General features: G+C 33.9%; 1 pseudogene; it reads right to left on the minus strand.

Moving 5' to 3' along the window:
- Window positions 1–10,699: 10,699 nt before the first annotated feature.
- Window positions 10,700–12,467, minus strand: LOC149219346 (pre-mRNA-processing-splicing factor 8A pseudogene; annotated as a pseudogene).
- Window positions 12,468–12,687: the final 220 nt, after the last annotated feature.

The raw sequence follows: 12,687 nt of genomic DNA on the forward strand, positions 1-12,687 counted from the left end.
TGGGCCTTGTTTTGGGTAAGTTGGTACATCAACTTCCCGCGGTCGTAACTTTGGCATACGATCTCCGTTTGACATGTACAATAGCTCGTTAGAAAGATCTATCCAAGAACTACAACTTTTGGAAGAGAAACATCAGTCCATGGACCTATGTTGCTCCCAAATTTCCCAAAAAACATTGTTTAAGGCCTCAAAATGGCTCCAAAAGTTGAGGACCTGAAAAACTGCTAAAAATAGTAAATTGTGCTACAATTACGGAAAATGAAAAATTGAAAGAGATAATTGTGCAGGTCCAAATGGGATAGGTGGGTGGCCACCAACATCCACCTGGATCATTCTCCCTCTAGGACCATTATTTGAGGTAAAGACTCTCTTGCTGCACCAAAAACACAACTTTTCCTCATTCCTAGGACTTCTAGTGTTTGCAGCTCTCTAGTAGGTTGATAGTCTGGTTTTTCTTTTCTTTAGATATTATTTATCATGTTCACTTCCTGATTTACAATATCCCTTGTGCATGCTTTCCTTTCTTACAACATTTCCTAGCATTTCCTTCTATACATCATAGTTTAGGCCATTTTAATGCCAAACTCTGTTTTTCCTAAGATGCACTCATTTCATTGGTTGCTTGATTTTCTTGGTTGAATGTAAATTTCTATGCAGTAGATATCTTCCAGTAGTAGGCCAACTCACCAGAAATCACACCCTCCATCTGATCCATTCCCTATAGGTCTCCCAAACCTCACCTCAATTCTGCCCTAGTTTCCTTCATTTTTCATAGAATTTCTCCCTCTCTCCTTCAAAAAACCCAATCATCTCTCTCTCCTGGTGATTCATGGTATACCATAGGCACCCTAACACCTCATTCCAACCTTCATCCACCTTTTCCACCCATTCTCACACCCTCAAAACAGCGAAAATTTCTCTCGGCCTCCTCCTGTAGGCCTCCTGTAGTTTCCCTGTTTTCCTTTAGTAGTTTTCTTGTGTCCCCCTGTAGTTTTCCTATAGGATTTCTTTTGAAGGCCAAGTGTGGGAAAATCCTTTAGAAGGCCACCTAAGACCTCCTAGGACCCATCCACACCATCCTACATCCTCCCAAGCTCCAACATCGCCCTCTAACGCCACCTGTTTGTTGCCACACTCAGACATAATAAATTAGATGCATGATAAATTCACATAAAAATCCAAAAGTATATTTTTTTTCTTATTTACTTCCAAAAATCATATGGTTAGATGTTTTTTACTTCCTTAAGTAGGTAATGGCATTTCTTTCATGGTTTTCATAGTGTTTTTGGCAAAAGTAGAGTTAGCATGTTAATTAGGGTTTACTAGGTTTTGCTTTACATTCCAGTCTTTCTCCTTTCTGCAGTTAGAATAGCATCTGTAGAGTAATATTTCTTTCCTTTCATCAGACATAGAGCTTTTTCTGAAATCTATAAAAGTTGGCTTGAGCTCCTAGTGATCTTGCACCAGCTGACGATGTGACAACCTGCATTGAGAACTATTACTTGTGCATATAGCACTGACACTTCGAAGTTTGTTACAAACTATCGGGTTGATAAAATTAAAGTTGGCAGCCCAGGAGTTGCAACATTCTTGCTGCAATACTGGTGCTCACCATTTGGCACCAAGAAGGAGTATTAGGTTATCCCCTATATGTCATGAAGCAAGGTTATCTTGATGCATTTGGTAGCATACACTGCAAAAGGATCAACTGGTAAACCTTTAATTCCATCATGAGTTCAAATAAAACAAAGCTTTTGGTCAGGAGATCTATTCAACAATTTCACTAATGGATCTTTACATGTTCATTTCAAATTTTAAAATATGCCTTGCCATGCAAGACCTTTCTACAATTGTCAGAACTTTTGTTTGCCATAAACCATCGAAATTGTTTTACACTACACCTAACATGACTTTGATGTACCTTTTTCATTATGCCATATTGTGAGAGAGAGAGAGAGAGAGAGAGAGAGAGAGAGAGAGAGAGAGAGAGAGAGATTATATTAACTTCTTCACATTTCAAGATATTTTTAATGCAGAGAAATGATTTCATTATTAATCTCCATCATTAGTTCCCAACCATTTTACAAAGCATACTGAATCAGTCTCACATTAAATTAAATAGGAAACTTGTCACCGATAACAAAAGCACAAACATCTATGTTCTCATGTTGCTCTCATTCATCAATCCAAGCCTTCCTACACAAGAAGAGACGCAGAGACAAAATGCAGATATAATTGATGAAGTCCTTAACAAATTCACTTATGACAAAGTCCTCTCACAATATTTGGCTAAAAGGCCTACTCTTCTCAACTTTTAAATCTCATATCGTCAAATTGAATGTTTCTGCTTTAGATTACCTATCTTGTTGTCTAGTGATTGTACAACAGAATGTGCTTCTTGGAAAATGATTACCTTATGCAACTGATTTGTCTAAAAAAGAATAAGTCATGAACTTTGAAAAAATGATTCATTTCACAAAAGTGGTCTATGGTCAAATATGACAAGTAATCCATGTATATTAGAGTTTATTGGAGATTTCACCATAGATCCACTATTGAAATATCTCAACATTATATGAAGCCAATTTTGACTATCCTTTCTCAATCTAACATTCTTTCAAGGTCGTTCTAGATCTTAAACTAGGGTTTCTAGCATTGTTTTTGGTCTACTGTTTCAACACTCTTTTTTAAGACAACAAGCAATTTTCTAAAGTTTTAAACCTTTCTTTAGAAACCTTCTTCTTCAACAATTTTTTGGTATTTTCAGCTCTTTAAGGGGATTTTTTTTCATTTCTATACAATTTTCAATGGAAACACCCTCTCCCCTCTTTTCAACCAAAATACTATATTTCTTAGGGTTGTGTTGCCAGCTTGTGCATCTATGAATGGAAAATGTTTATTTTCTAGTCTTAAAGAGGCTAACTACAATATTTGGGTCGATCAAATGGAACCCCTTATTCATAGTAATGGTTCTTGGATGTATTTGGAGTAACCCCTTCCTTCCCCTAATGATGAAAATTATGATCAAGATTTCCTGAAAAAGGATGAAGCCCTTCAATTGATCACTCTCTATGTGGAGCCATAACTTGTTCATCACACGAAGAATAATAAAATTTCAAAGAAAAATTCAGATACTTTTCACAGCTTCTTTCACACAATGAACACTACTCAAGTCAAATGACTTGAAATTGAGCTACACAGTTACAATATGATAGATTTCGCTAGAGTTGAGGGGTATCTTGTAAGGTTCAAGAACCTACAAGCTAAGGTATCCCTTGTCGTTTTTGTTAATAGACTAGAGATAACAAACATGAACTTAATAGAGACTTTTCATGTATTCCTCTTACTATTTAGTGCAATAAAATAACTGCTGTAAATATTTCCCATGTGTTTGTTGTCTATAATTTAGAGACTGGACATGAAATTAGTAAAACCCTTTCATTTATTGCCTTTGTTATTTGAAGAAATGAAATAACTACTTTATTGTTATACTTGAGTTGAAGAAAAAAAACTAATAGTCCATTAAAGATATATCAAGACAAAAAATACCAAAAGAAGGCATATTTAACATATGTGATTGTGCATCCAAACATATTCCTAAAAGAGAAGCAATATCTAACAATATACACTAGAGTAAGATCTCAACACTCTTGTGGATTTTTGAACAGAGACTCGCAATTACCAAGTAATTCATAATGGATATTTTATGTTACTTGAAGTTGGAGGAAGCTAAAACAATTCTATTTTTTCACAAAATGGAGTTCATGTTTAAAGCTACTACAAAAATAATGTTTTAAAATGCCAAAATAATTCCATTCGTTCACTGTTGCCAAGCTTCATTTCTAGGGCAGGACATTGAAATTAACCCTCCACGGTTTAAAAGTAATTTTCATGATTCTTTTCAAATAAAATTTTATTATCATCCTAGCTATTCTTCTTCTAGAGTTTTTGTTTCCTGGTACATGGGATGGAGGACATCACCTTCAATTGGTTCAACATGCACCCATTTACATCCAGACATTTTGTTTCAAGAAAATTTTACATTCCCTTCCTTAACAACATAAAAGGTATGGTCTTTTCCATACCCACATAATTGTAAAGGTGAAACCTGGTGCTTTGCTGACGAAAAATGATGTTACCAGGTATGAATTTCCGCATCCAAAGACAAGACATTAGTTGAAAATTCCACAAAATCTTCAATGACAGGCTAAAAGGAAAAGACACATAGTCATTAATTGAATTGTAATCTCTATGTTTTGATTTTTTTTGCTATGAATCTCACACAACCATGAAAATTATAGCCATCTATAAGAACACTTTAGGATAAGAAAGAGTCCTCAGAATCCATAAGAGTTCAGCCTCTCCTCCAAATTTCTTAACCCCAAGAAACTTTGGATGAGAATCACGACCATTTTGAGTAGAGCCTGTTGCTTTTTTGTAGCCCACCTCCTGAAAACTAGAGTTAATGGTCCAACATTGCTGCCAGGAACATCTACATAGAAAATCAAAATAGCATTCAATTAACAATATATAAATATTTTATTTTCAAGGGGAACAAAATACCTACAGTAGAAAATCAACTGAACAGATCTCCTAAAACAAACATATGCATAGCTCCAAGGCATTAATCTTCTAAACTCCAACCATATCAAGAATTAACAATTCAAAACCCACCATAAAACAATTCAAGGATCAAAGATTTATAGCCAAGGTATCATCAAAAGATAAAATGACCACATTAATGTTGCTTAAAATTCTCACATGAGGAGATGCATATTCTACAATATGATGAGAAGATAGGAAGAATGAAACGCTAACAGTTCTCAAGCATAGTTTATTTTAGAGTAAATATCTCAACACATCTACAACACAATTCGATTAAAGTAACTGCTCTGTCTGTGTTCTTATACTTCCCTATTGGGCACGATTTCCCAATATTGCAATCATTTTCTATTTTTAACTTCATTATGCTAACAAGCAAGGCAACTATTCTTTCCTCATTACAGACACGTTTAAGAGGCAGTCACAGAGTTTTGGCACCAAGCAGGAGAATCAAGTTATCCCCTATTCTTCATGAAGCAAGGTTAGCTTGATGCATTTGGTAGGATACATTACAAAAGGATCAACTAGTAAACCTGCAATTGCATCATGAGTTCAAATAAAAGAAAGATTTTGGTGAGGAGGTTTGTTCAAAAATTTCACTAATGGAGCTTGACACGTTCATTTCCATTTTTTAAAGATGCCTTGCCACCTAATACCTTTCTGGGATTTTTAAAATCTCTCTGCTACAACTGTCAGAACATTTGTTTGCCATAAACACTCAAAATTGTTTTACACTACCCCTAACATGTCCTTGATGTAAATTTTCCAATATTCCATGTTGTGAAGAGAGAGAGGGAGAGATTATATTAACGTCTGCACATGGCAAGGTATTTTTAATGCAGAGAAATGATTTCATTATCATGCTTAATCATTTGCATTTAATTCCCAACCATTTTACAAAGAATATTGAAATCTAAAATTAAATTAAATAGGAAACTTCTAACTAATAACATAAGCATAAACATCTATGTTCTCATTTTTCTTTCATTGATCAATCCAAGCCTTCCTACACAAGAAGAGCCACAGAGACAAAATGGAATTGATGAAGTCCTTAATAAATTCACCTATGACAAAGTCCTCTCACAATATTTTGCCAAAAGGCCTAATCCTCTCAACTCTTAAATTTCATATCATCAAATTGACTCTTTCTACTTTAGATACCTATCAAGTTGTCTAGAAATTGTACAACAAAATTTGCTTCTTGGAAACTTATTACCTTATGCAACTGAGTTTTCTAAACAAGAATAAGTCATGAACTTTGGCAAAATGATTTATTTCACAAAAGTTGTATATGGTCAAAGATGATAAGTAATCCAATTATATTAGAGTGTATTGGATATTTCACCATAGATCCACTATCATAAGGTCTCTACATGTTATGAAGCCAATCTAGACTCTCCTTTGTCTATCTAACATTTTTTAGGGTTGTTCAAGGTCTTAAACTAGGGTTTCTAGCCTTGATTTTGGTCTATTGTTTCAGAACACCTTTTTTAGATAAGAAACAAGTTTCTAAAGTTTTAAACCTTTATTTAGCAACCTTCTTCTTCAATAATTTTTTGGTCTTTTAGGCTCATTTAAGGGCATTTTTTTTGTAGTTCTATACAATTTTCAAGGGAAACACCCTCTCCTCTATTTTCGACCAAAATACTACATATTTTTTAGGGTTGTGTTGCCAGCTTGTGCATCTATGAATGGAAAATGGTTTTTTTTGGTCTTAAAGAGGCCAACTACAATATTTGGGTCGATCAAATGGAACCCTTTATTCATAGTAAGACTTCTTGGATATATTTGAAGTAATCCTTTCCTACCCCTGATGATGACAACTATGATCTAGTTTTGTTGAAAAAGAATGAAGCCCTTCAATTGATCACTCTCTATGTGGAGCCAGAACTTGTTCATCACACCAAGAATAACAAAAGTGCAAAGAATATTTGGGATACTTTTCACAGCTTTTTTCACACAGTGAACACTACTCAAGTTAGTTGATTTGGAACTGAGTTTTCCAATCACAATATGATGGATTTCACTCTAGTTGAGGGGTGTCTTGTAAGGTTCAAGAACCTATAAACTAACATTGTTACATTCATTGGAAATGAAGAATTAGATTCAAAATATGTGAGTAATACTCTAAATAATCTTTGTCCTGCACTCAATTTTATTTTACTTTGATTCTAGATTTGAGTAATCTCAGGTGCCTCAAAATTTTACTGAAAGAAATAAAAACAACAAACAAAAGGAGAAAACACCATTGTTTCATCAGCTTCATGCGAGAATCTCTATGCTAAAACTTTTTGTTGTTGTAACCAATCATGTTTCATTTTTTGGATCTGGATCTTTTGTAAGGTAGCATTGGATAAGATCCCTTGCCTCTTCATGAGTGAATCTAAAAAGAATGTGTACATGGTCAATATAACGAGAATACAATATTATAGAATGCCTCACCTCCACTTTAACATCTGAGTAAGTAATAAATTCATTTGAATTTGTGGAGGACCAGTTGTTTCACTTGCCCAAGTCAAACCAAGGACCATGATATCTAAGACAAAACCATGATATTGCACAACAAATGAGGCTAACTAAAGACCTCGAATCAACCCATATGAATTGGTATGGCTCATATATTTGTATGATAGAACAATGTTGTTTTTTGTGGTGACATAATCAACAATGTTGTGGTCAAGCATCAAATTCAGAAGCCTGCAATAATTATTGATTCAGATTCTAGAAAAATAATTCAATCGAAAGAAAGATTTTTAGTACTCACAAACAAACAACATAAAACAAAAATATTAATTGTTTAGCATTGTCAGATCTATTTTTTCAAAGAAATTTTCAAATTTTGTTTGAAGCATCACAACACATTGACCTTCACTGGTATTCCATATATCCTGCAAATTATTGATTACTTGACACCACTTATATACCAAAAGTGGAGGTGAATCTAAATTTGTAGGTTTCATCTAGTTTGGAAAGAGATGGCATTTGCCACGTTCATACCAACGATATTAATCAATATATGCATCTATAATTTTCTCGAGGTTCAATTTCATACGTAGGTATCAAATAGATATACAAGTCAATAAACTCAATGCCCACCTGCAATGTGAAACACAACCAGTTATTAGAAACCTAGGTAGACATCATCTCAATGCCATTTATTTAGCATCTAGAAGTTAATAATTATACAAATTACTTCTTTGAAGTAACTTTGTGTAAGAAGATGAAGTTTTATATGTGATAATGCCTCATGTGGATTATCATATGCCTACTTGATAAGGCCCAACTCTTCCCTCTATTGTTGATTTCATCAAAAAACAACACTATAAGATCATTTCAATCATTCGAGTGTTAGTATTAGGAGTTTGGTATCATGTTTACATGACAGTGGTGGAAAAGGAATGGGAGAAAAATTTCTTGATTCTAGCCAATGCATTGTAGTGGTATAGATGACCACAACTTCCTCAGGTGTTTCATAAGGGTCATCTTTCAATTAATTATGTTTTCATTCCTGTTAAGAAATCAACATAATTCATTAGAAATTTGTGAACCTCTTTGATCTTGAACATTATACACTGTCCATTCAATATAGTGTAGGGGAAATGAAAGCATGCCTACTCTACTTTCAATAAAAGATATGTGAACCTTCCTAGATTTTTCTGACATACTACCTTGTCCACAATTGCACGGTGCCTTATGTTGTCGTTCTGTATTTTTTAGGTTGAGGGAGTAAACACATAGAAAAACATCAAAACAATTTTTGAAGTTGGGATCTAACCTTGCCAGCTTTAGGGAGGGATCTCTCTGGGAAATTTAGCTATTTTTGGTGTAAATTTTAGGCTAGTTATTACTGTACTGGTTGTTTTTTATCAGATTTTTTGGTTGATTTGATATAATTACATTGGGCTATGGAGTCTAAAGATTAACTCGATCTGCATCAAACTTTGAATGAGTTTCACAATGAAATCTAGGTTGCCCTAGTTGCATCTTTCAGAATTCTAACTGGATTATGAGACAAGAAATGTGAGAGTCAGTAGAAACTAAGGATCAATGAGGAATTCCTTAATTTGACTTCAGAAGAAAACATATAAATTACTAACAGCCAAAATAGGGTGTTCTGTATAACATATCCTTTCGTCACAATTTTTGTTATGTAATTAAGCTTTTAAGAAATTATATAGAAAAAAGACAATGATTAAACACATGAACAAAAGAAAAACATCACCAATCCGTACACCACATGAATCCTGTGAAGAATGTTCTTGTATTATTAATGCTTCCAGCAACTAGAAACTATAATTTGCAAAGGAAATTATATTGAACAATCAACATCTCTTACTTCAAATGATGAAGTATTTCTAAAAATTCTAAACTAAAATATCTTGAAAAAATATCAAGATTTGTTTACAAATATCTCAAACTGTATTACACAAATAGAGCTAAAATATAGGACATTCAAAACTAATGAATCTAGTTGGAACTATCCTTATGGATTGCTAGTGACAAAGAAGAGCAATTCAAATTTGATAGCAATTGTTATTTGATGAGGTGGCATCCAAGTCACTAACTGTCTTTTGAGATTTTTCATCCAGAAATTCTGAAAAATAGGGTCCTGTAATACTTTTGTATATCCCAAACCATAATAGCTATTAGAAAATTGAGAGAGATTTTTGTACATTATGATGTTGTCAACAAAAAATATTTCATTTTTCAAAAATTCATTTCCACTTGCTCAGAAACCGCATTTGAAAACACTGATGGAAAATATAAAAATCAGGAAAGTATACCTGCAAATATTCCTCCGAATTTCCCAAACCATAATAGCTATTACAAAATCAAGAGAGAATTTTTTGCATTAGTATGTTAGCAACAAAAACCACTTTGATTATTTGAAAATACATTCTCAGTTGTTTGTAAACCATGTTTGAAAGTACTATGTTGTATAGGGAAAAAACATAGTTTTACTTGGCCATGAAACAAACATATGACATGGAGGTGGGGAATAATGTGGAGACACAGTTTTGGAGGAAATATGATTAGGTGGAAGAATAGGAATTTAGGATGAGGAGGGACATGGTGAGGAGGTTGGTGGTTTTCAGAGGGGAGTCAAAGCGGTAAGTGGGTTGTGAAGGGTGGGGGGGTCTGAAATGGCGAGGTGATGACATGTAGAGTGGGTCTGGTGGGGAGGAGAAAAAATTTTCAGAACCCTCCCCCACCAATAAAGGTAGTATGGCAACGGGGGGATGAAAAAACCTGATGGCCATTGATATCACAGAGTGACGACGAGGAGGCTAGATGGTGCATGGGACTTAACCACAACTGACAAAATCCTTTTGTTATTTTTGACCCTTATGACATGAGCGGAAAACTTTGGTTATAATACATAAGGCCTCTTAACTTTGGATAGAGACAAAATGAACTCAAATATTAGGATTTCATGTAAAATTAATAGCATTTTATCTTTTTGACCCCTTCTTGGAAATAATTTGGAGGATGAAATATTATTTACAACATTTCGAATATAATAATCATCGGCTATAATAAAGTGACCCTATAAAAATTATAGGTCCCTAACACCCTATACGTTCATGATCATAATGGGAAACATTAGTCGACAAGTCTTCTTTTAATTTTACATAATGAAGAACCATATTCTCAATTGGCACTGGTAGGCTAGGCATATGGAGTACCAAAGCAGTAACATTATTTATAAACTTTAGATATCACAAAGAACATAAGTAAAGAAAATTGTCGAATTTGTCATGCTTAATTGAAAGCTCTATTACCACGTGAACCTTTGAGGGGATTTTCTCCCAATAGTGCCACGCTTAACTCAAATTTTGCAAACTGGTGTGGCATTTGTTCTGCTTGATGCTCTTTGTCACAATATGACAAAATATGCCAACAATTATATAATACAATCACTAAGAGACTCGGAAATTGCATAACACTAAAACAAAACGGAGGGAAAAACAGGGGTGTAGAAACTTCAAAGTAAACAACTAAGTTAATCATTAGAAAATGATCTAGGAAGAGGAGAAATAGCATGCTCATCAAGGGCTGAACATATATAGAATAGATTAACTCAAGCCTATTTACATCAACATCTAAGTGATTTCAATCTAATTGATAAATTCCAAACAACAGAAACATCCCTTTCTTGCCAGTTATACTTGAAGACAAAAAAATCACCTAGAATTGCATCATGAACATCATGCATGAAAACTGCTCTAAGCTCCAAATTAAAATGAATTTCAACCCTTTTTTTTTGTCATAGTGTTTTCCACTCACGTTGAATGATTAACTTCAAACTGTCATGCAAGAAAGTTTCCAGGCCACCTTTCTAGTAGGGGTACTATACCATCTAGGAAAAAAAACCATACTCCCCACACTGGAGTTCAAAATCCACATTGAGGTCCTTTCCCAACAGGCGTAATGTTAAAGCAATAATAAATCAAACACTTTAGATTCTTACACATTCTTATTTTCTGCATAAACCGATACTTGTAACGATACATACCATTCAATTTCCCGACATGTTAAAATGTATATTGTAATCCATTCTCCAACTACAAAGAATATACACTTCCTAGTCGAAACTGGATATTTGTATCAACAACTAGTTTTTTTAGTTGCAAAATTTCATGACATAAATGGAAATAATTTCCAAAAAATGACTTCTTACGCTCCTTTGTTGTGAGTGTCTTCACGTGATTCAAATTAAAATTGTATTCAACACGAAAACAATTCAATTTATTTTGGTGAACAAGAAGATTCATCATATAGTAACCTTTTTTTGCAAATTTGAGTCCTAGCCTCTGACCAATCTAGCTCTGTTGTCTGGAAAAATTTGGTAGCTTGTAGGGAACAAAACAATTATTTCTTATTTTGATCCTTTGGTTGTATGTGATGAATTTCATTTAACACAACATTTTAGGAGCTTTTGAAATCTCACACAAACCTTCATTGGGTATGTGGGAGGATTGCATGACGTGAAACATTCAAGGAATCAAATCCATGGCACATGTAAAACACAACTAAAGAACATGAATATGTGTCATGCATCAAAAAAATGCATACCAGTGTTCCTTGTACCAATTAGAAACAAGAGGTATATCTTTTGCTCATTGCATATGACCTAATCACATATTGAATGGGCGTGGAGAAAACAACAATGAAATACCAATAGTTTGTTGTATCTACGTAAAGTTGTCTATCATGAAACAAAGGTTCCACACCTTCTATACAAAACAAACATCATCACCCTCCTCCTCATAAGTTTTCATCTCATGGTGATTCATCTTATGAAAATAAATTGGATGAACCACATGATCAAAATATAATGCTAGTAAATTTGGATCTTCAGTTTTTATGTACATCACCATAGGACTGTGATATACAGAAAGCTTAACTTTCCTAGGCATGTTGTTGTAGAGATGAGGAAATGCAATTCTATACTTTGTTCGAAGTGGAGAGTAGATAATAAGCTTATTAATATCATTGAATTCATTCCAGTCTTCATCACCCTTCTCCATATCTCGGTTCAAAGGCTCAAACTTTGGTCCTCCTGTTGTTAAAATAGACATGTCAGTAAACTTATGAACTTGATTGCAGCAATAAAAATTATGAAAAGAGAAAAAAAAATAGATGAACAAATATTGAAACAACAATTTTATGGGCATAGACTTCATAATAACTAGGATGCACATGTTCAATCTTTTTTTTGTGTAAAATGACTCCATATCAAAGAGATAGAAATAGTTTTTATCACTCAAGTCAAAAATTGGTTGTCCTGTGACACGATGCAAAGTTGCCATGATGGGAAGTGATAACTTCTACCTTATATAACTAGGCCCATTTATGCTCATTGATGATGATATTTCTGCTCATAAGCCTCTCGTGCATAATGATGACACATACTGATGAGTTAGCTTTGAAGGATAGATGAAAATCGAAAAACGAAAGGTTTGTTTTAGGCTTGTTAATGAAAAAGGTTTAGATGAAAGAAAGGAAAGCTTAATAATTAATCAACAACAATTTAGACTAGGAGAAAAGACCCAAAAGTGTCCAATTTTGATTTCCAACAAA

This window comes from Pinus tabuliformis, chromosome Q, assembly GCF_031772625.1.
Source record: "Pinus tabuliformis cultivar Carrire ecotype Pingquan chromosome Q, CPIR1, whole genome shotgun sequence".
In the NCBI taxonomy this organism is placed as follows: domain Eukaryota; kingdom Viridiplantae; phylum Streptophyta; class Pinopsida; order Pinales; family Pinaceae; genus Pinus; species Pinus tabuliformis.